This window comes from Polypterus senegalus, chromosome 14 (genome assembly GCF_016835505.1).
Source record: "Polypterus senegalus isolate Bchr_013 chromosome 14, ASM1683550v1, whole genome shotgun sequence".
Lineage (NCBI taxonomy): Eukaryota > Metazoa > Chordata > Cladistia > Polypteriformes > Polypteridae > Polypterus > Polypterus senegalus.
In genome coordinates this window covers 143,131,465-143,151,513 of record NC_053167.1, presented here as the reverse complement: position 1 = coordinate 143,151,513, position 20,049 = coordinate 143,131,465, and the positions used below count along the sequence as shown (strand labels likewise).

At 41.3% G+C, this 20,049-nt stretch overlaps 1 protein-coding gene across 2 annotated transcripts in view; it reads left to right on the top strand.

Moving 5' to 3' along the window:
* LOC120515064 (interferon-induced protein 44-like) overlaps positions 1-20,049 on the top strand; it is an 82,960-nt gene that overhangs the window by 27,494 nt on the left and 35,417 nt on the right. For both annotated transcript variants that reach the window (XM_039735784.1, XM_039735783.1), the window contains exon 3: positions 7,808-8,003. The gene's annotated coding sequence lies outside the window, so the exon portion shown is untranslated. The remainder of the gene's footprint in view (positions 1-7,807; positions 8,004-20,049) is intronic.

Genomic DNA, 20,049 nt, shown 5'->3' with positions numbered 1-20,049 from the left:
ATTATGATTGTATTAAGATTGGCCTGGACAGTGTTTTTCCCAGTAGAACCGAGTGCCAGGCAGTTAGCTATTTGCTTCATACAAGTTTTGGGTTTTTCACTCAAGTCATAAAATTTTGTTTTATGAAATTCTTGCATCTCCATAGGAATGTTTTACTCCTCAAAGGTTGATCTTTGATGGCTTATGAGACATACAAGAGATTCTTATTTCTGTTTCATTTAAGAATTGACTTTGTCACAGATGTTTCTCCTAAAATTCCTCAGGATAAACAACCTTAGACAAAAAGGAGACATGAGACACAGCTGAGGTAAAAGTATTCAAAATAGAGAATTTGGTTTAAAAACATCTTGTATTTGTGAGGTTTCTTTCTACTCTTTTTTAATCGCTCTCAAGACTTCATATTTTTAACTTATTATTGGACTAATGTCTACCTCCAAGGTGACTTATAACAGCTGAGATACAATCAGTTATATTTCTTTTGTTTCCAAATGGATCACAGGCAGATGGAGTGACTTTCTTGTGGTTAAACAGGTGTCTGTGGTGGGATTTGAACCTACAATTTTAGAATTTGAAGTCCACAGTTTTACCCAGCATGCCACACTGCCTACCTTTTCTTCCAGAATGACTTTGATTTAATTGGAGAGCAGCAAATAATAGTATTACTCAGAAGCAAAGACTACAGTTTCATAATCATAGTAAACTGTTTTATTACCGCAAAAAACTGTCCATATGTTACATCATTAATTACTAAGCACACAAAGCAAATGCTGTCAAATTACAAAAAAGACAATACTTGGAAAATCTGAGCCCTTTGTGTGACTTTGTTGAGATCTCTTCTGAAGCTCAAGAGGAGACACTTGTGAGAATATTGGGATTTTTTTTTTTCTCAAGGGAAAAATCTGAGAAGCTTGAAACAAAGGTACATGTCTCCATTTAATTTCTTTCTGAAATCATTGTTGTCTTAGAAAAAAACAAAATGATATTGAAGACATCTCTTTTTAATTTTTTCATTCAATTCATTTTGTCAGCCATGTCATCTAACACAGCAGTTTTTACACACAAGATCTGCTAATGGTTCCACAGTCCTGGCGCTTCATGTATAAAGAGTGTGTATGCACAAAATATTGCGTATACTGCTTTCCACACTCACACCACAATGTATGTAAAAATTAAATTTGGCATAAAGCCACGCACATTTTCATCCCAGCTTAATCCATTACATACACAGATTTTCAGCTCAGTTTTGCAAAACTGGCGCTAACATCAAGGCAGTGCTACTGTTCCTGTGTGGTTTCCCTTTCTTTTAGATGCACATACCTGACGCGGCTTTATCAAATACATTGAAATTAACCACATATCATTTATTAGTTTAAAACATCTGATTCTAATCAAGCTGGCCAAACTATTCCAAATACCATAGCTGCTTTAAGCTGTTGTTACTCTCAGTGCACCACTCAGAGTATTTTAATGTGGAATCAGAGCTGTACAGCACCTGATCGGAAAGCTCTACATGGGTTTTGTCAAGAATGGGGAGAATTATCGGGTACAGCTTTAAGCACACACTGCCGCAGTGGGAGTGGCAGAGAAGTCTGTTTGAACTGCTCACATACAGCAAACACTTCAGAGCTCTTCCTGTCAGGATCTTGCAGTTCAGAAACAGTTTCATCAAGCTCTAAACACACTCAATCAGTCCATCAAGTGCTTCTTGTAGCACTGTCTGTATATACAAGTACAACCACCTCACTGTAAATTTGCACTACTTTTTCAGTCAGTCAGTCAGTCAGTCATTCTCCAACCTGCTATATCCTAATATAGGGTCACTGGGGTCTGCTGGAGCTAATCCCAGCCAGCACAGGGTGCAAGGCAGGAACTAATCCCAGGCAGGGCACCAACCCACCACAGGACACACATACACACACTAGTGACAATTTAGAATCGCCAATCCACCTAACCTGCTTGTCTTTGGACTGTGGAAGAAACCCACGCAGACACGGGAGAACATGCAAACTCCACGCAGGGAGGACTCGGAAGCAACCCAGACAGGTCTCCTAACTGTGAGACAGCAGCACTACCATTGCGCCACCGTACACAATCTATCTATCTATCTATCTATCTATCTATCTATCTATCTATCTATCTATCTATCTATCTATCTATCTATCTATCTATCTATCTATCTATCTAATCCTGCCAACTACACTAAAATATCTATCTATCAAACATTTGCCATTTTAAATGTCAGTATGAAAGTTTGCACCTCCATTTCTTTCTCCTCATTTTTCTTCCTGTCTGACTACACAACTTTTATAACAAATTACTGTACTAAACACCATGGTAAGATTCGCTGAGAAATGATGTGCTATATACAGTATGTGTGTTCAGGTCAGTTCCACTGAGACTGGCACTCTTTGCTGTAGGTGATCTCTGCTTACTGATTAGCAGTAGCATGAAAACCCAAGTCAGATGGAAATAAATGCAAATAATGAAGATAAGAATCAATATTGTGAATGTATTTATTTCCTGCTGACACTGTTAATATCAAAGATAACTCCCAAAAACTTTAGGTAAGGGTACAGATAGTTAAAGAGAAAGAAAGGTTTAACCAAATATGCAATGAGACAGTCCTGCACCAAAGCCTACTCTACTAATACATTGTTATTTGTTTAGTATGACTAACTATTATCAATATATTTAGCAAATTTGTGATAACTAACTACAGTAATTCTCTAAATACACCTAAATGCTATGCATGCCAACATTTTCTTTTTCTTTAATGTAATATCCATCCATCCATTATCCAACCCGCTATTTCCTAACTACAGGGTCACGGGGTCTGCTGGAGCCAATCCCAGCCAACACAGGACGCAAGGCAGGAAACAAACCCCAGGCAGGGCGCCAACCCACCACAGTAACGTAATATCATTTTTTTTTTTAAATTGAACTCCTCAGGTGTGTTTCCATAAAGCTTTGTAACTCTAACTACTTCATTGTCTCATACTTAAGACTGTTCTTTAATTAACGTGTGTCCCCAAAACCCTTGTAACTAAAGTGGTACTTAATATAATTTGTAAATTAACAAGTGACCCACTCATTTTTTAATGTCATTCTTTATTTGGACTTTTGTCTGAGATTCTATCACAGAGACACGGAGGAGCTTCTAAGTAGTCACAAAAATACAATATCGCTCTTATTAGGACAACATAATAATAATAATAATAATAATAATAATAATAATAATAATAATAATAATAATGGTAATAATAGGTTGATGTTGCAACATAAATATAAAATTATAATGCAGGTTATAAATTAGCACAAATAGGCCCTTTGTAGCGTGGATGAGGTTGACTGATCCAACTCACTATAATTAGTCTCACCCTTTAAAGTCACAAAGCAGGTCACCTTTTAGTACCAGCAACGACAAAGGCAGTTGTGCAATTATTTTGTGCTTTTATGTATTTTAATTGATTTCTTGTTACTTTTTAACATTGTCACCTGTCTGATGTAACAATATAATGTATACTTGACCACTGTCTGCTTTTCTTATGTGGTCACTGGCGAGGAGCCCAGAGAGAACTTTAAAGTTGGTCGTTAAATGTCAAATAATGAAGGGCTTCAGGAAACACTTGTAAGACTCATTCGTTCTTCACCTACATCAGCTCTTTATCTCATTCATTTGTTCACTAAGATCGATCATTTCCAGGAAAGCACTCCTCATTGAGCCAGCTGGCCCACTTCAGGTCTACGAAATGACTAATAGCCTGAAATTGACTTTATGGATTTCAAAGTAAACACTTTGTTCATCAGAGGCATCTCTTCATTTTATATTTGTTCTCTTATTTAAATTTACAAGCTTTTTAAGACTATTAGGTTCTTTTTTTTTCTTGTTGCTAATCAGAAGGCATCTGAAAATCAATTAAATTGGTGCCATACTTACTTTCACATGTGTTTATCTTTAAATAACTGTCTTTAATAAAGAGCTTAATAAAAGCCTAAAGCATCCTCACCCTTGGCTCCATGTTCTGTATTTCCTCATAAACATAACATATTGGCTGAACTGAAATTCTGAATTACAAACTGATTTCAGATAGGTGATGAGTGGTTATTTTAAAAGACAGTTTCCAAAATCCGCTGAATTTGTTTCTAATTAAGAACTTGGTTGGAAGAAAGTCACTGCCAAGATACTGGATCTGTGTGCCTGCTTGGCACTGACCTCACAGACTGACCCAGGTGCCCAAGGGCACACCCAGGCCTTTATGGAGGGATTCTGTTTCCTGGTTGACTTGGCAGCAGTGTAGAATTTCCCAAAAATAACTTTATCACTCTTCATCCCAACATGTTGCAATTTTTTCTTCTGGATGCACTAATGAAAATAAACTGAACAGTACTTGATTTCACAAATACTCAGAACGAACATCAGTTATATCAAGGCAGACTCAAACATTAGATTTTGTTTCTCTCAACGTTATTTCTGTCTGCTAACTTGTCACGTCACACACACTTTGTTCTTTATGTGTGTCTGAAGTACGCAATCTCTTTTCTAGAGGATTTTTAAGTTGCATCAATGATCTCATTTTACAAAATGTTTGGGAAGCAGAAAGAGGAGAGGGAGTGTAGTATGGTTAGTGCGGTCTAAGGGTGCTAACGTGACAAATGTGCTGCTGAATGTTGGGTGTAATGGGAACTTCATGTCACCCTGACAGTATACCTTTGGTGTATTAGAGTTTGATCCTGAACTAACCCAGCCACAGGGGATGCACAAACCATTGTGTTTCTTCGTGCTGGTCCCAAGCCAGATAAATGGGAGGGTTACGTCAGGAAGGGCATCCGGTGTAAAATGTTTGCCAGATCAATATGCGGACAACAATACAGATTTCTATACTAGATCAGTTGAGGCCTGGGTTAACAATGACCACCACTAGTACTGTTAGCCAACAGGGTGCTGGAGAAAATTGGGCTACTGCTGGCAAGAAGAAGGAGTAGAAGAGGGTGGAGACGGTCTGGAGGACAGGAGGAGAGGAGGAAGGTAAAGAAAGTGGAACTGAGGGTAGGAACTTTGAATGTTGGCAGTATGACTGGTAAGGAGAGAGAGTTAGCAGATATGATGGAGAGAAGGAAGGTTGATATATTGTGTGTGAAGAGACTAAATGGAGGGGAGTAAGGCCATGTGGATCGGAGGTGGATTCAAATTGTTCTATCATGGTGTGGATAGGAGGAGAAATCGGAGTAGGAGTTATTCTGAAGGAACAGCATGTGAAGAGTGTTTGGGAGGTGAAAAGAGTGTCAGACAGAGTAATGATTATGAAGCTGGAAATTGGAGGTGTGATGATGAATGTTGTTAGTGCATATGCCCACAAGTTGGGTGTGCAATGGGTGAGAAAGAAGATTTTGGAGTGAGTTGGATGAAGTGATGAACAGTGTACCCAAGGAGAGAAAGTGTTGATTGCAGCGGATTTCAATGGACATGTTGGTGAAGGGACATCAGAGGAGGAGGAGGTGATGAGTAGGTATGGTGTCAAGAAGAGGAATGAAGAAGGTCAGAGATAGTGGATTTTGCCAAAAGGATGGACATGGCTGTGGTGAATACTTATTTTAAGAAGAGGGAGGAACATAGGGTGATGTACAAGAGTGGAGGAAGATGCACACAGGTAGATTACATCCTATGCAGAAGAGTCAATCTGAAGGAGACTAAAGACTGCAAAGTGATGGCAGGGGAAAGTGTAGTTAAGCAGCATAGAATGGTGGTCTGTAGGATGACGTTGGAGATCAAGAAGAGGAAGAGAGTGAGGGCAGAGCCAAGGATCAAATGGTGGAATTTAAAAAGGAAGACTGCAAGGTTGAGTTTAGGAAGGAGGTGAGACAGGCACTGGGTGGCAGTGAAGAGTCACCAGACAGCTGGGAAACTACAGCAGATGTAGTAAGGGTGACAGCAAGAAGGGTGCTTTGTGTGACATCTGGACAGAGGAAGGAGGAAAAGGAAACCTGGTGGTGGTATGGAGAAGTTCAGGAGAGTATACAGAGGAAGAGGATGACAGAGAAGAAGAGGGATAGTCAGAGATGTCAGAAAGTAGACAAGAGTACAAGGAGATAAGGTGCAAGGTGAAGAGAGAAGCGTGGTGAAGGATAAAGAAAAGGCGTATGATGAGTTGTATGAGAGGTTGGACACTAAGGAGGGGAAAAAGGACTGGTGGGCTACAGAGGGACCGAACTGGGAAAGATGTGCAGCAGGTTACGGTGATAAAGGATAAAGATGGAAACGTACTTACAAACGAGGAGAGTGTGTTGAGCAGATGGAAAGAGTACTTTGAGAGGCTGATGAATGAAGAGAACGAGAGAGAGAGAGAGAGGCTGGATGATGTGGAGATAGTGAATCAGGAAGTGCAACAGATTAGCAAGGAGGAAGTAAGGACAGCCATGAAGAGGATGAAAAATGGAAAGGCCGTTGGTCCAGATGACATACCTGTGGAAGCATGGAGGTGTTTAGGAGAGATGACAGTGGAGTTTTAACCAGATTGTTTAATGGAATCTTGGAAAGTGAGAGGATGATGAGGGGTGGAGAAGAAGTGTACTGGTGCCGATATTCAAGAATAAGGGGATGTGCAGAGCTGTAGTAACTACAGGGGAAGAAAACTGATGAGGCACAGCATGAAGTTATTGGCGCAGCAGGATGGTTTCATGCCAAGAAAGATGTGATGTTGCTCTGAGGATGTTGATGGAGAAGGTTAGAGAAGAACAGAAGGAGTTGCATTGTGTCTTTGTGTACCTGGAGAAAGCAAATGACAGGGTGACTGAGAGGAGCTGAGGTACTGTATGAGGGAAGTCGGGAGTGGCAGAGAAGTACGTAAGAGTTGTACAGGATATGAACGAGGGGAGTGTGACAGTGGCCGGGGGGTCTGCAGTAGGAGTGACGGAGGTGGGATTACATCAGGGATTGGCTCCGAGCCCTTTCTTATTGGCAGTGGTGATGGACAGGCTGACAGACAAGATTAGACAGGAGTCCCTGTAGACTGTGATGTCTGCTGATGACAATGTGATCTGTAGTGAGAATAGGGAGCAGGTTGAGGAGACCCTGGAGAGGTGGAGATATGCAAGGAGAGGAATGAAGGTCAGTAGGACCACCAAGACAGAATACATGTGTGTGAATGAGAGGGAGGTCAGTGGAATGGTGAGGATGAGGGGAGTAGAGTTGGCGAAGGTGGATGAGTTTAAATACTTGAGATCAACAGTACAGAGTAATGAGATTGTGGAAGAGAGGTGAAGAAGGGAGTGCAGGCAGGGGTGGAAAGGGTGGAGAAGAGTGTCAGGAGTCATTTGTGACAGACGGGTATCAGCAAGAGTGAAAGGGAAGGTCTATAGGATCGGTAGTGAGACCAGCTATGTGATAAGGGCTGGAGACGGTGGCACAGGAGACAGAGCTGGAGGTGGCAGAGTTAAAGATTGGGTGTGATGAGGATGGACAGGATTAGAAATGAGTACGTTAGAGGGTCAGCTCAGGTGGGACCGGTTGGGAGACAAAGTCAGAGAGGCGAGATTGCGTTGGTTTGGACATGTGCTGAGGAGAGATGATGGGTATATTGGGAGAAGAATGATAAGGATAGAGCTGCCAGGGAGGAGGAAAAGAGCAAGACCTAAGAGGAGGTTTATGGAAGAGGTGAGAGGACATGCAGGTGATGGGTGTAACAGAACAAGATATGGAAGAAGATGATCCGCTGTGGCAACCCCTAAGGAGAGCAGCCGAAAGAAGAAGAAGAAATGTTTGATCCTAAACTAACTTGTGTTCCTGCTCTTTTTCCTTTCTCATAACCAGTGTAAAGAATAAACTTCTAGATGAAATTCGAAAATACCAGACTGTGACAGAGTTGGTGGAGGAGCCCAGAATCCTCCTGATTGGACAGATTGGATGTGGTAAAAGCAGCTTCTTCAACTCGGTGAACAGCGTCTTCAGAGGTTATGTCATGCGACAGGCCACAGCTGGGTTTGGAGACACCAGTGTAAGCAACCTGGTAAGTGTTATGGAGCAAAGAAGTCAAGCTGTACTCATCTGTGGAAAGCATTAGGGAAAGAGGACTTATTTTAGGAATGAGTTATAGGTCGTTTAATGCAGACAATAATTTCAACACACAGGGGATATTATAGTCATGGGGGACTTTAACTACTCAAATATTAACTGGGATAACTTTGCAAATGGCAGAGCACAAGAGCAGGAGTTTTAGAAGTAATCAGTGACTGTTTGTTAACACAGCATGTTAAAGAGCCAACACGGGGTGACGCCTGTCTGGATTTAGTATTTTGTAATAATCAGGATAGAATTGAGGGTGTAGAGGTGAATGGACCACTAGGGTCACGTGACCATAATGTAATACAGTTCTACGTAATTTGTAAAAAGTGCAGATGCAAGACTAAAATTGTGAAGTTGAACTTTGGTAAGGCATATTTTGAGCAGATGAAGCAAAGTGTGAAAGAGATAAACTGGGAAAAGCTTTTAGTGAGACAGTCGAGAGCAGTGTAACAGGTTTAAAAATGATTCACAGGTAATGCAAGACAGGCAACATACTTAAACTTGGAATTAATAGGAAATGAAAAATATCCACAGTGGATTAATAAAGATTGAAAAAGAAGTTGCAAAGGAAAAACTGCTTTATAAGGCATATAAGACTAATGACTGCAAAGTGAATCGTAGAGTGTATGAGAACATAAGGTAACCATTAAGAAGGATAGCAGGGAGGCTAAAAGACAGTTGAGAGGAATATAGCAGATAAGGCGAAAGACGACCTTAAGAGATTCTTTCAGAATTTTAGTAGTAAAAGAACAGTTATGGAGGAGGTCAAGTTCATCAGGAATAGTAAAGGGAATTAAAAATACAGACAATGAAATAGCAGACGCCCTAAACTTACATTTTCTGAGGTGTTTACAAGTGAGAAAGTGGATAACCTCAGAGCAGTAACAGGGACTACTAAGGAGGTACTGAGGATTTGGAAATTGTAGAGAGAGAAGAGCTGCTGAGATTAAATATTATCCTGTTATATAAAAAGGGTAAATGGAAGATCCAATAATAATAATAATAACAATGTATTTTATTTAATAGGTGCCTTTCTTAACACTCAAGGTCACCTTGCAATGAAATTAAACAACATTAGTAAGATACAACAAAGAGAATGATAAATCAAAAAGCAATAATTAGCAAACAAAGATAACACGCAGTAACAGTGCAAAATTCACAATTTGTATGCCAGTTTGAAAAGATAAGTTTTGAGGATAGTTTTAAAATGTGTTATTGAATCGAGCTGATTTGATATGACAGGGAAGAGAATTCCCAAGTTTAGGAGCACCAGGAGAGACGCTTGAGCCCCATAGCACGAGTCTGATGTGGTACAGAAAGTCGAGCTGCAGAGGAGGATCTGAGTGAACGAGAGGAGTGTCAGTCTGGAGGAGATCAGCGAGGTGTGGAGAGCTTTAAATGTTCAGAGCGGGATTGTGGATTGTATTCAGTAGTGAACAGAGAGCCAGTGAAGTTGAGAGAGAATCGTGGGATATATTCAGTGGATTTAGAACAGCAGGTTATTATCCTGGCTGCAGAATTTTTGAAGAAGTTGTGTTTATGCATACGCTTTTGTGGGATGCCAGATAGAATAGCATTACAGTAATCTAAACATGAGGTGACTTGGGCATTAACCAAACTTCAGTACTGTGTTGTGTAAGAACAGGACGAAGTCTTGAAATGTTTCGAGATGGAAGAAGGCAGTCCGAGAAATGTTACTTGTATGGGAAGAAAAGAGAGATTACTGTCAAGAATGACACTTGGGCTCTTCACCTGGGTAGAGATGTTTGTGTTAATATTGTTAATTAAAATAGAAGAATGGTTAACCTTAGCAAGTGTGGGTTTAGAACCAATGAGGAGCACCTCAGTTTTATTGCTGTTTAGTTGGAGAAAATTGATAGTCATCCATGACTTTATGTCTTAGAGCAGGGGTGTCAGACTCCAGTCCTGAAGTGGTGGCTGCAGGTTTTCATTCTAACCATCTTTTTAATTAGTGACCAGTTTTTGCTGCTTATTACTTCTTTTAATTAACTTGACTCAGGCCCTTTAGTTGTTTCTTTTTTCCTTAATTAGCAGCCAAACAATAATGAGACACAAAACAAAATCGCCACATCACACAATATCTGAAAATAAAGAAAGGTGAAGGTCTCGGTAAGGTTGATCTCTCAACTCACCAAAACACTTTGACAATGTTCTTATGAAAACCAGAAAATCAACAGTTTTGGAAATGTGTGCTGTGGCAGAACGAGAGCAACAACAAGCCGTGGAATTAAATAACGAGTTTAATCAACAGCAAGAATTGGCTTCTCATTAAGAAACTGGTTGGAGTTTGAAGCCCCAGTTTAGCTGGTCATCTGTTGCCTCGTTTCATGTCTCATTTCTGTTTGGCTGCATTTTAATGAGTAGACAATCAATTCAGAGGACTGAATCCTTCTAACAGGGCTATTAAAATGTGAATTAGCAGTGAAAACAGGTCACTGATTAGAAAAGGGTTAGAATGAAAACCTGGAGCCTCTGCGGTCCTCCAGGCCTGAGTTCGACACCTGTGTCTTAGAGACATGCCATAAGAGTATCTGGAGGGAAAACAGAAGTGGATTTAGTGGATAGATAAAGCTGTGTGCCGGCCATTTATCCCAACCAATACCCCCAGGCCGCCAGCTGGAGCCCTCTGTAGCATGGAGGTGCCCCGACCAGCAGGGAATTATGGACATTGGAGTTTTCCTCTACAGCCCTGCTGGATAGCACGGGGCTGCTAGAAGGTGCTGCAGGAGGAGCAGTGAGTATTTGCACCACGCCTGGAAGTACATCCAAGTCACATGGACAAAATGAATGACGGTTTCTGGGATGAAGAAGGGACTTTTTACCTGACCCGAAGTGATAGGAGGTCACATGGACTGAAGGAAACTAAACACTTCCAGGTCAGGGAATATAAAGGACTGTGGGAAATCCCCAGACGACAAGCTGAGCTTGGTGGAAGGGTGGCATTATTGAGAATATTGTTATTGTTTATGAGTATTGTGGAGGAGGGTGCTTTGTGCACTTTGTATTAATAAAAGTCAATTATTGGACTTTTATCTGGTGTCTGGCATATTGTCTGAGGGTTCAAGGGAGCGATAGTGCCCCTATCTGTCACACTGTATATGAAAGATTTTGTTAAGAATATAAGTATAGATGATTTGTTGGGCAGAACACACTTATCTCTGCAAAGCATATTGCTGTTGAGGGCCCTGCAGTTCCTGTACAAAATGCATACAATTAGGAAGAAGTTAAATGACCTGAGGGTGTGAGGCGACGCCAAACCTCTTAAGCCACCTAAGATTAAAAGGCATTGTTGTGCCTTCTTCCTCACTTTTTTCGTGTGAACAGTCTATGTAAGATTAGGCGGTAACATCCACTTAAAACTGCACACCCTCTTCACAGTGGTCCCATTGATGGTGAGAAGGGTGTGTACATCTCATTGCTTTCTGAAGTCCACTATTTTGTCTTTAGTCTTGGATCAGTTGGAGGGAGAAGCAGGTTTCCTGGCACCAGTGGGTCAGGCCTATGATTTCCCTTTACTTAGACTCATTGCCATTAGAAATGAGACACGATTGTGTCATCAGCAAATTTCACAGTAATGTTGGACCTGCTCGACATACAGTCATGGGTGTAAATGGAATATAGCAGAAGACTCAGCACACATCCCTGGGGGCTCCCATGTTGAGAGTGAGTACAGAGGAAGTGACGCCACTCAGCTTAACCACCTGGTGCTGATCCAATAGAAATTTCAGGATCCAGCTTAAAAAGAGAAACCCTGAGCTTGATATGAAGCTTAGAAGGGATTACAGTGTGAAATGCTGAGCTGTGTTGAATGTGCAGGCTGGAAAGGATGGTTTGTTATGTCAGGGTTGCTGTATTATCAGTGAATCTGTTCTGGCTGTTATGATATTTTAATCGTTTTGTAATCAAGTTTGAATTTGATATCTTTAAGTAATTAAGCAGATTTAGCAAATGTACTATGTAATATAAGCTGACACAGGATGCAAGAAGACTATGTGAGGCCTTCACCAGGAAACCATGTCTTATTTACTGAGTGGAAATGGAAACTGCCTTCAGCTTCAGTGCTGATAAAAAAAGAGCTGAAAATGGCCAAGCAAACACGCGATGCTGAACATTAATGATCTGTCCATAGGACAACTGCATGTGTTTTGCTTAGTTATATACTTACTTTGCTTACTTATAATTTAATATGGTTCATTTTGCCTCATGTCCGCTAGCAACTGGAACTGGCCAATGATGATAAGAAACTTTGTATGATATACAGTGCATCCTAAAAGTATTCACAGCTTTCATTACTTTTTTCCACATTTTGTTATGTTACAGCCTTATTCCAAAATGGATTAAATTCATTTTTTTCCTCAGAATTCTACACACAACACCCCATAATGACAACATGAAAAAGTTTACTTGAGGTTTTGCAAATTTATTAAAAATAAAAAACTGAGAAATCCCATGTACATAAGTATTCACAGCCTTTGCTCAATACTTTGTCGATGCCCCTTTGGCAGCAATTCCAGCCTCAAGTCTTTTTGAATATGATGCCACAAGCTTGGCACACCTATCCTTGGCCAGTTTCGCCCATTCCTCTTTGCAGCACCTCTCAAGCTCCATCAGGTTGGATGGGAAGCGTCGTGCACAGCCATTTTAAGATCTCTCCAGAGATGTTCAATGGATTCAAGTCTGGGCTGCTCTGGCTGGGCCACTCAAGGACATTCACAGAGTTGTCCTGAAGCCACCCTTTGATATCTTGGCTGTGTGCTTAGGGTCGTTGTCCTGCTGAAAGATGAACCGCGCCCAGTCTGAGGTCAAGAGCTCTGGAGCAGGTTTTCATCCAGGATGTCTCTGTACATTGCTGCAGTCATCTTTCCCTTTATCCTGACTAGTCTCCCAGTTCCTGATGCTGCCACCACCATGCTTCACTGTAGGGATGGTATTGGCCTGGTGATGAGCGTTGCCTGGTTTCCTCCAAACGTGACGCCTGGCATTCACACCAAAGAGTTCAATCTTTGTCTCATCAGACCAGAGGATTTTGTTTCTCATGGTCTGAGAGTCCTTCGGGTGCCTTTTGGCAAACTCCAGGTGGGCTGCCATGTGCCTTTTACTAAGGAGTGGCTTCCTGTCTGGCCACTCTACCATACAGGCCTGATTGGTGGATTGCTGCAGAGATGGTTGTCCTTCTGGAAGGTTCTCCTCTCTCCACAGAGGACCTCTGGAGCTCTGACAGAGTGACCATCGGGTTCTTGGTCACCTCCTGACTAAGGCCCTTCTCCCCATCGCTCAGTTTAGATGGCTGGCCAGCTCTAGGAAGAGTCCTGGTGGTTTCAACTTCTTCCACTTACGGATGATGGAGGCCACTGTGCTCATTGGGACCTTCAAAGCAGCAGAAATTTTTCTGTAACCTTCCCCAGATTTGTGCCTCGAGACAATCCTGTCTCGGAGGTCTACAGACAATTCCTTTGACTTCATGCTTGGTTTGTGCTCTGACATGAACTGTCAACTGTGGGACCTTCTATAGACAGGTGTGTGCCTTTCCAAATCATGTCCAGTCAACTGAATTTACCACAGGTGGACTCCAATGAAGCTGCAGAAACATCTCAAGGATGATCAGGGGAAACAGGATGCACCTGAGCTCAATTTGGAGCTTCATGGCAAAGGCTGTGAATACTTACTGTATGTACATGTGCTTTCTCAGTTTTTTATTTTTAATAAATTTGCAAAAACATTAAGTAAACTTTTTCACGTTGTCATTATGGGGTGTTGTGTGTAGAATTCTGAGGAAAAATGAATTTAATCCATTTTGGAATAAGGCTGTAACATAACAAAATGTGGAAAAAGTGATGCTGTGAATACTTTCTGATGCACAGTAAGTAATCTAATTTTGTAACTTTTACTTGTGTATAAAAAGACCTCAACTAGCAGTAAAGCAATGAGCATCTTGCTACAAAATCCTGTGTGCTTCTAATCACAGGCCCCATGATAGGAGTGTTCCCTCTTCAAAGAGAATAAATGGTTTATGGTTTAAACTTTCTAATGCCTGTTTTCTCATAGCGGTTTTGGGTAACCCAGGGTGATGGTCATAACTACCACATAACATAGACAAATTGTAGTGGGTCTAATGTGGCAGGCAGTATGGATCAAATAAAGTCTCAGATCAATCTTTCAAGGGCACCAGTTGCTTAAACATGTTACTGTTGAGACTTCAGGTACAGGGAGAATTGTGGACAATTTGAAGCAAGCAGGGACAATCGACACTGAGATCAATTGAAAATGTCCGTAAACAGTCTAGCCAGTTGGTACCAACATGCTCTGAAAACATGGCGAGGGGTTCTGTCACTTCCAGCGGCCTCACAAGTGATCACTTATGTGAAAGTCATTTGCATGTTTTAGCAGAGATGGAAAGCTGAGTGAGTGTTGTAATCATCAGCAGGCGCCTCATCAGGGGCAGGATTGTGTGCTTCAAAGGAGACCTCCATGAGTGAGGCAGGGAGAACGTTGTACTGGTACTTCCTCTAAAGTCCATTACAGAATTCAGTCCTTGCCACTTGCTTTGAATGTTGGTGTTAAACTGGAATTCGAGCTTGTCTCTGTCCTCACTTTTTGGCTGTTCTCATTTTTTCAGAGAGCATAACTGGACTTAATTCTATTTACCTGTGTTCCCAGAATCACTATTGAACCAATGTTTTCATTGGGGTAAATTTTAATAGTTTTGTTTAGAATGTCTTCTATGCATTTCATGATTAAATCACAGGTTCCCCTAACATTTGTCTCATGACATCCAATCACTGACAGAAAAGGTATATGAGGTGCCTGGAGTAGGATGAGGATAGTGGGTGGCTTTCTACTATTTTACATTACAACAATCTAGACAAGTACAGACCATTCATCCCAACGAAACTTGCCAGTCCTATCCACTCAATTTTTCTAAACAAATATCAAGTTGAATTTTGAAAGTCCCAAAGTCTTACCACACTACTTTGTCACTTATTCCAAGTGTCTGTGGTTTTAGATAGATAGATAGATAGATAGATAGATAGATAGATAGATAGATAGATAGATAGATAGATAGATAGATAGATATCTTTATAAATCCCAAGGGAAATTCACATACTCCAGCAGCATACTGATAAAACAATATTAATTAAAGAGTGATAAAAATGAAGTTCAAGTTAAAAATGCAAGGTGGTGAGTAGTGAGGCAGGTATAACAGACAATAACTTTGAATAATGTTAATGCTTATTCCCCCGAAATGTATAGTGTGGGGTCTCCTCAGTCTGTCAGTGGAGCAGGATGGTGACAGCAGTCTGTGGCTGAAGCTGCCCTCTGTCTGGAGATGATCCTGTTCAGATGATGCAGTGGATTCTCCATGATTGACAGGAGTCTGCTCACGCGCCGGCCTGCCACGGATGTCAAACTGTCCAGCTCCGTGCCTACAATAGAGCCTGCCTTCCTCACCAGTTTGTCCAGGTGTGAGTCGTCCCTTCTTTATGCTGCCTCCCAGCACACCACCGCCTGATAGAACGCCTGCAGCATCTTATTGTAGAACTTGAAGGACGCTTAACCTTCTAAGGAAGTATAGTAAAGACAAACTTCCTAATGTTTGTGCAAATTTACCCCTTCACAAGTTTCCAACTGTGTCCCCGTGTTCTTGATGAACTCATTTTAAAATACAAGTCTCGATCCACTGACTAATTCCCTTCATCATTTTAACCCTACTATTATCCTAGCATTTCCACCCATCTGTTATCTTAGGCGGTCGGTGCCGACCATGTCCTAAATCAGCCTCCCTCAACCCTCAAACATTTTTTATCATCCAGTTTGTTTCCTTACCTCTTGGTTACCTTGTTAGGCTTCCTTATCCATGAAAAGATTTTAAAATTTGGTTTTAAAATTTTTGGTGTGGCCCTCTGAAGATGAGACGATGATGTCAATAAAACGGCCCAGTCCAAAAATTGGTAAAATAAACCTCAGGAGAATTATACAAATAAATCAAAGGTTTATATGTTACCTGACTATTACTGAGGGGTATTAGAACACAACTGTAAAAAAAAAATTACAATTTTTATTTTAATAATATTACTATCAATATCAATATTATTAATATTAGTAACATCTGTGGTGTTAGGGTCGGTTTTGACCCATATATATTTACTTCAAGAAGAAGGCAAAAAAAGTATTTTTTTTCCAAAAGTTGAACTTTAATTCAATTACAAAGACAAAGCCAAACAAGTAAGACAAAATAAAATACAAAATAAATTACAAAATGTAGATCAAACAAACAATCAAACCAATAGAATTAGTAGCACGGTGGTAGGGTGGTAGCTCTCCAGGAGCAGGATTGCTACTGTATGTTTACACTATGTGCAAGTAGGACAGTAAGTGACATTTTTAGTGTGCTCTTTGCAAATATATTTCTTGCATTTGGCACACATGGAATTGGTTTTTCTGTCCTTGCTGCTTGGGCAGACCTGACAGTGCTTTCTTTTGGAATCCGGCAGCCTCTCTGGGTCTGGGTCTGTGGCTGTGGCAGGGCTGGCTAAAGGGAAGGATGCTGGTGCTGAAGCTCTTTGTCTTCCTGCTGACCACTCCTGGATTGAACATCAAAGGCAGGTGCTGCACCCATCTCTCCCAGACATCCCTTATGGGAGCAAGCTTGTCACGTCTTGCTCTCATGTCTCGGTTGTCAAACCTGAGGACTCTCGAGATCATGTGGAAGCTCTTTAGTGACATCGTGGCCCAAAAATATTTCTGCCTGTTGCTGTGTCCCAGAGACTGGCTGTGGCCTCATTGCTGGATCGGTATACTCCAGCAAGAAGAAGAATTCCAATATAAGCATCCAGGAATTCTTCATCAAAGTCAATCCATGTGTCTCCGTAGACTTTTTGTCCTTCTAGGTTTGTCATGTCAAGTATTATTTTTTTCAGCGATGATGGCATGAACTGTTCAAAACTTGTTTTGATGTCACTTATCCTTGTTATGGCAAACCTTGTGACCCCAGGAGTCATTCTGATGATATTTTCAGCAGCTGCCCTGCCAGTTGTCCTGCGAGTCTCGTCAGGTGGTACTAACCTCCAGGAGATGCTGCCATTCTTGGACTGTAGTACTTCAGCTGGTGGGGAAACTGCTTCAGAGGTGATCTCCTCCTCAGACTCTGTGTCTGTGTCTTCTGACTGACACTCCACAATGTCTTCCTCCTCTGAGTCCACCTCATCAGTGTCGCTGTGCCACTCTGTAACTTGTCCTTCAGCTAGGATATGATCCAGAGCTTGGAGTGCTGTGAATCTGGCCATTTTTACCTCTGCAAATTAGATGCTTTCTCTCCAGTCACAATCACCAAACTGAACTGGTCTGGGTCTGTTTTGTCTGGGCTGTCTCTGTTTTTACTCGGGGGAGGTGTGAAGAGATAAGCCCCTGACTACAGCTCGGGGATGGGAGAGGCCTGCTACCTGACAGAGTTGTGTGGGGTGTGTGTGGGGCCAGAGTGAGCTGAGATTGTGTTTATACTGGAACTTAAGTTTGGCCAGTATTTATTGTTTTATGATCTCTTATTGTACCCTGGGTCGTGGCAGACCGTAAGACCACAGGCAGTGAATTTCTGATTAGAGAAATAATTTACCTTTTTTTTTTTTTTGTTTAAATGGAAGTTTCAGAAAAATAGAAAAAGCCTTGATGCAGTAAACAAAATGTATGTGGTACTTTTATGCATTTAAAACTTGAAAATGGTCGGTACCGACCCTAGGGTAATAGTAGGGCTAAACACTTCACTCAGGTCTCCTCTTCATCTTTTTTCTTAAACTGTAAAGGCTCAGCTCTTTAATCTTCCCTCATAACTCAACCCCTGTAGCCCTAGAATCAGCCGAAATACTCATCTCTGTACCTTTTCTTGTGCTGTTATTCATAGCCTGGAAACCAAAACTCCACCCAGGACTCCAGATGAGGCCTCACCAGTGTGTTATAAAGCTTGAGCGTCACCTCCTGTGACTTGTACTCCACACATCAAGGCGCTATATAACCTGACATTCTGTTAACCTTCTTAATGGCTTCTGAACACTGTCGGGAAGTCAATAGCTTAGAGTCCACTATGACCCTAAATCCTTCTCATAAGGTGGACTCGATTTTCCCCGACCGCCCATTGTGTATTCAAACCTCACATTTTACTTCCTATGTGTAATTCTTTTACATTTACTGACATTAAATTTCTTCTGCCACAAATCTGCCCAAGACTGTCTGCTGTCCAAGTCCTTCTGGATGATATAACGGATTCCAAATTATCTGCTAATCCACCTATCTTGATATCATCTGCAAACTTACTAGTCTGTTGTTTATATTCCTATCCAAATCATTTATATATACTGTATATTAAAAGTACTAGCAGCCCTAGCACTGACCCCTGCTGGTCACCACTCTTAACATCAACCAATTCTGATGAGGTTCCTCACACCATCAGCCTCTGCTTCATGTGTCTGAGCCAATTCTGCATACACCTATAAACATCACCCTGAACTCCCACTTTTCTCACCTTCTCATGTGGCACCTTATCAAACGCTTTTGAAAATCAAGCCAGATAATATCATAAGCTCCACTTTGATCGTATCCTTTTGCTTCTTCCTCATAGAATTTCAGCTGTGACGGACAGCCGGGTCCCATGTTAGGGGTGCTGCCGAGCCAACAACCCGGATGGACAAGTTATCAGCCCCTACCCGAGGTGCAAACCAGACACTTCCGGTGGGGTATAAAATGGGCAGCTTCCTTCATTCGAGGCCAGAATCGGGAGCAGTGGTGGTGCCAGGAAGGGTTGTTTAAAGTCTGTGTTTTGTGCTTTTGGGACTGGGTTGGGCCTGTGGGACATGGGGAAGACGTGCCCACGGCTGAAGAGAAAAATTAAAAGCCTATTTGTTTTACACGCGCCTTCTCCATGTAAGTTCAGGTCGGGTCAGGCGCTATATAGCTTTTACACAGCATGTTAGTAAAACAAGACCTCCATCTTCTGGTTCTATGTTGATTGGTCAGAACAACTCCTGTACTTCCTATGTGCTGCTCAATAATATCCCTAATACCCTTACAGTAATTTTCCTGTGATGCACATTAATCTTTCTGCCCTGTAGTTGCTTGGATCTGCCTGGTTACCCTTTTTATATAACAGAATAATATTTGGCATTTTCTAGAGTTTCAGAATCTCCCAGTGCGCAGTGATTACCTAGAAATATGTGTCAACAGTTTATATCTGAACTCGCTAGCCTCCCAAAGAACTCAAGGGTAAATATTATCTGGTCCCGTGACTTGTTTGATTTAGCCTGTTTAATCTGAGCAGCTTTTCTCCGCCTATAATTTCTAAAACCACTCAGAACCTCCTTAGTAGTCCCTGTTACTACTGTGAGATTATCCATTTCCTCACTTGTGAAGACCTCAGAAAGATGTCAGTTTACAGCGCCTGCTATTTCACTGTCTGTATCTTTTAATTCTTCTTTACTATTTCTGATGAACTTTCTCCTCCTCCTTAACTGTTCTTTTACTACTAAAATACTGAAAGAATCCCTTGGGGTCTTCTTTCACCTCATCTGCTCTATTCCTCCAACTGTCTTTTAGCCTTCTGATATCCTTCTTAATGGTTGCCCTCATGTTCTCATACGCTGCACGCATTTATTTTGGAGTCTGCTATCTGTCTGCTTTTTCATTTGCAACTTCTTTTTTAAATCTTTATTAACCTATGTGGAGTTTTTAGTTTCCTATTAAATCTAAATTTAGGTATGTATCTGTCCTGCATTACATGTAAAACATTTTAAACCTGTTCCACTGCTCCTCGACTGTCTCCACATTTAAAAGCTTATCCCAGTCCACCCTACTTAGACTTTGCAACATCTGCTCAAAATTAGCCCTACCAAAGTTCAACTTAACAATTTTAGTCTTTGCATCTGCACTCTTACAAAACAGTGAGAACTGTATTACAGTACATTCTGGTCACGTGACCCTAGTGG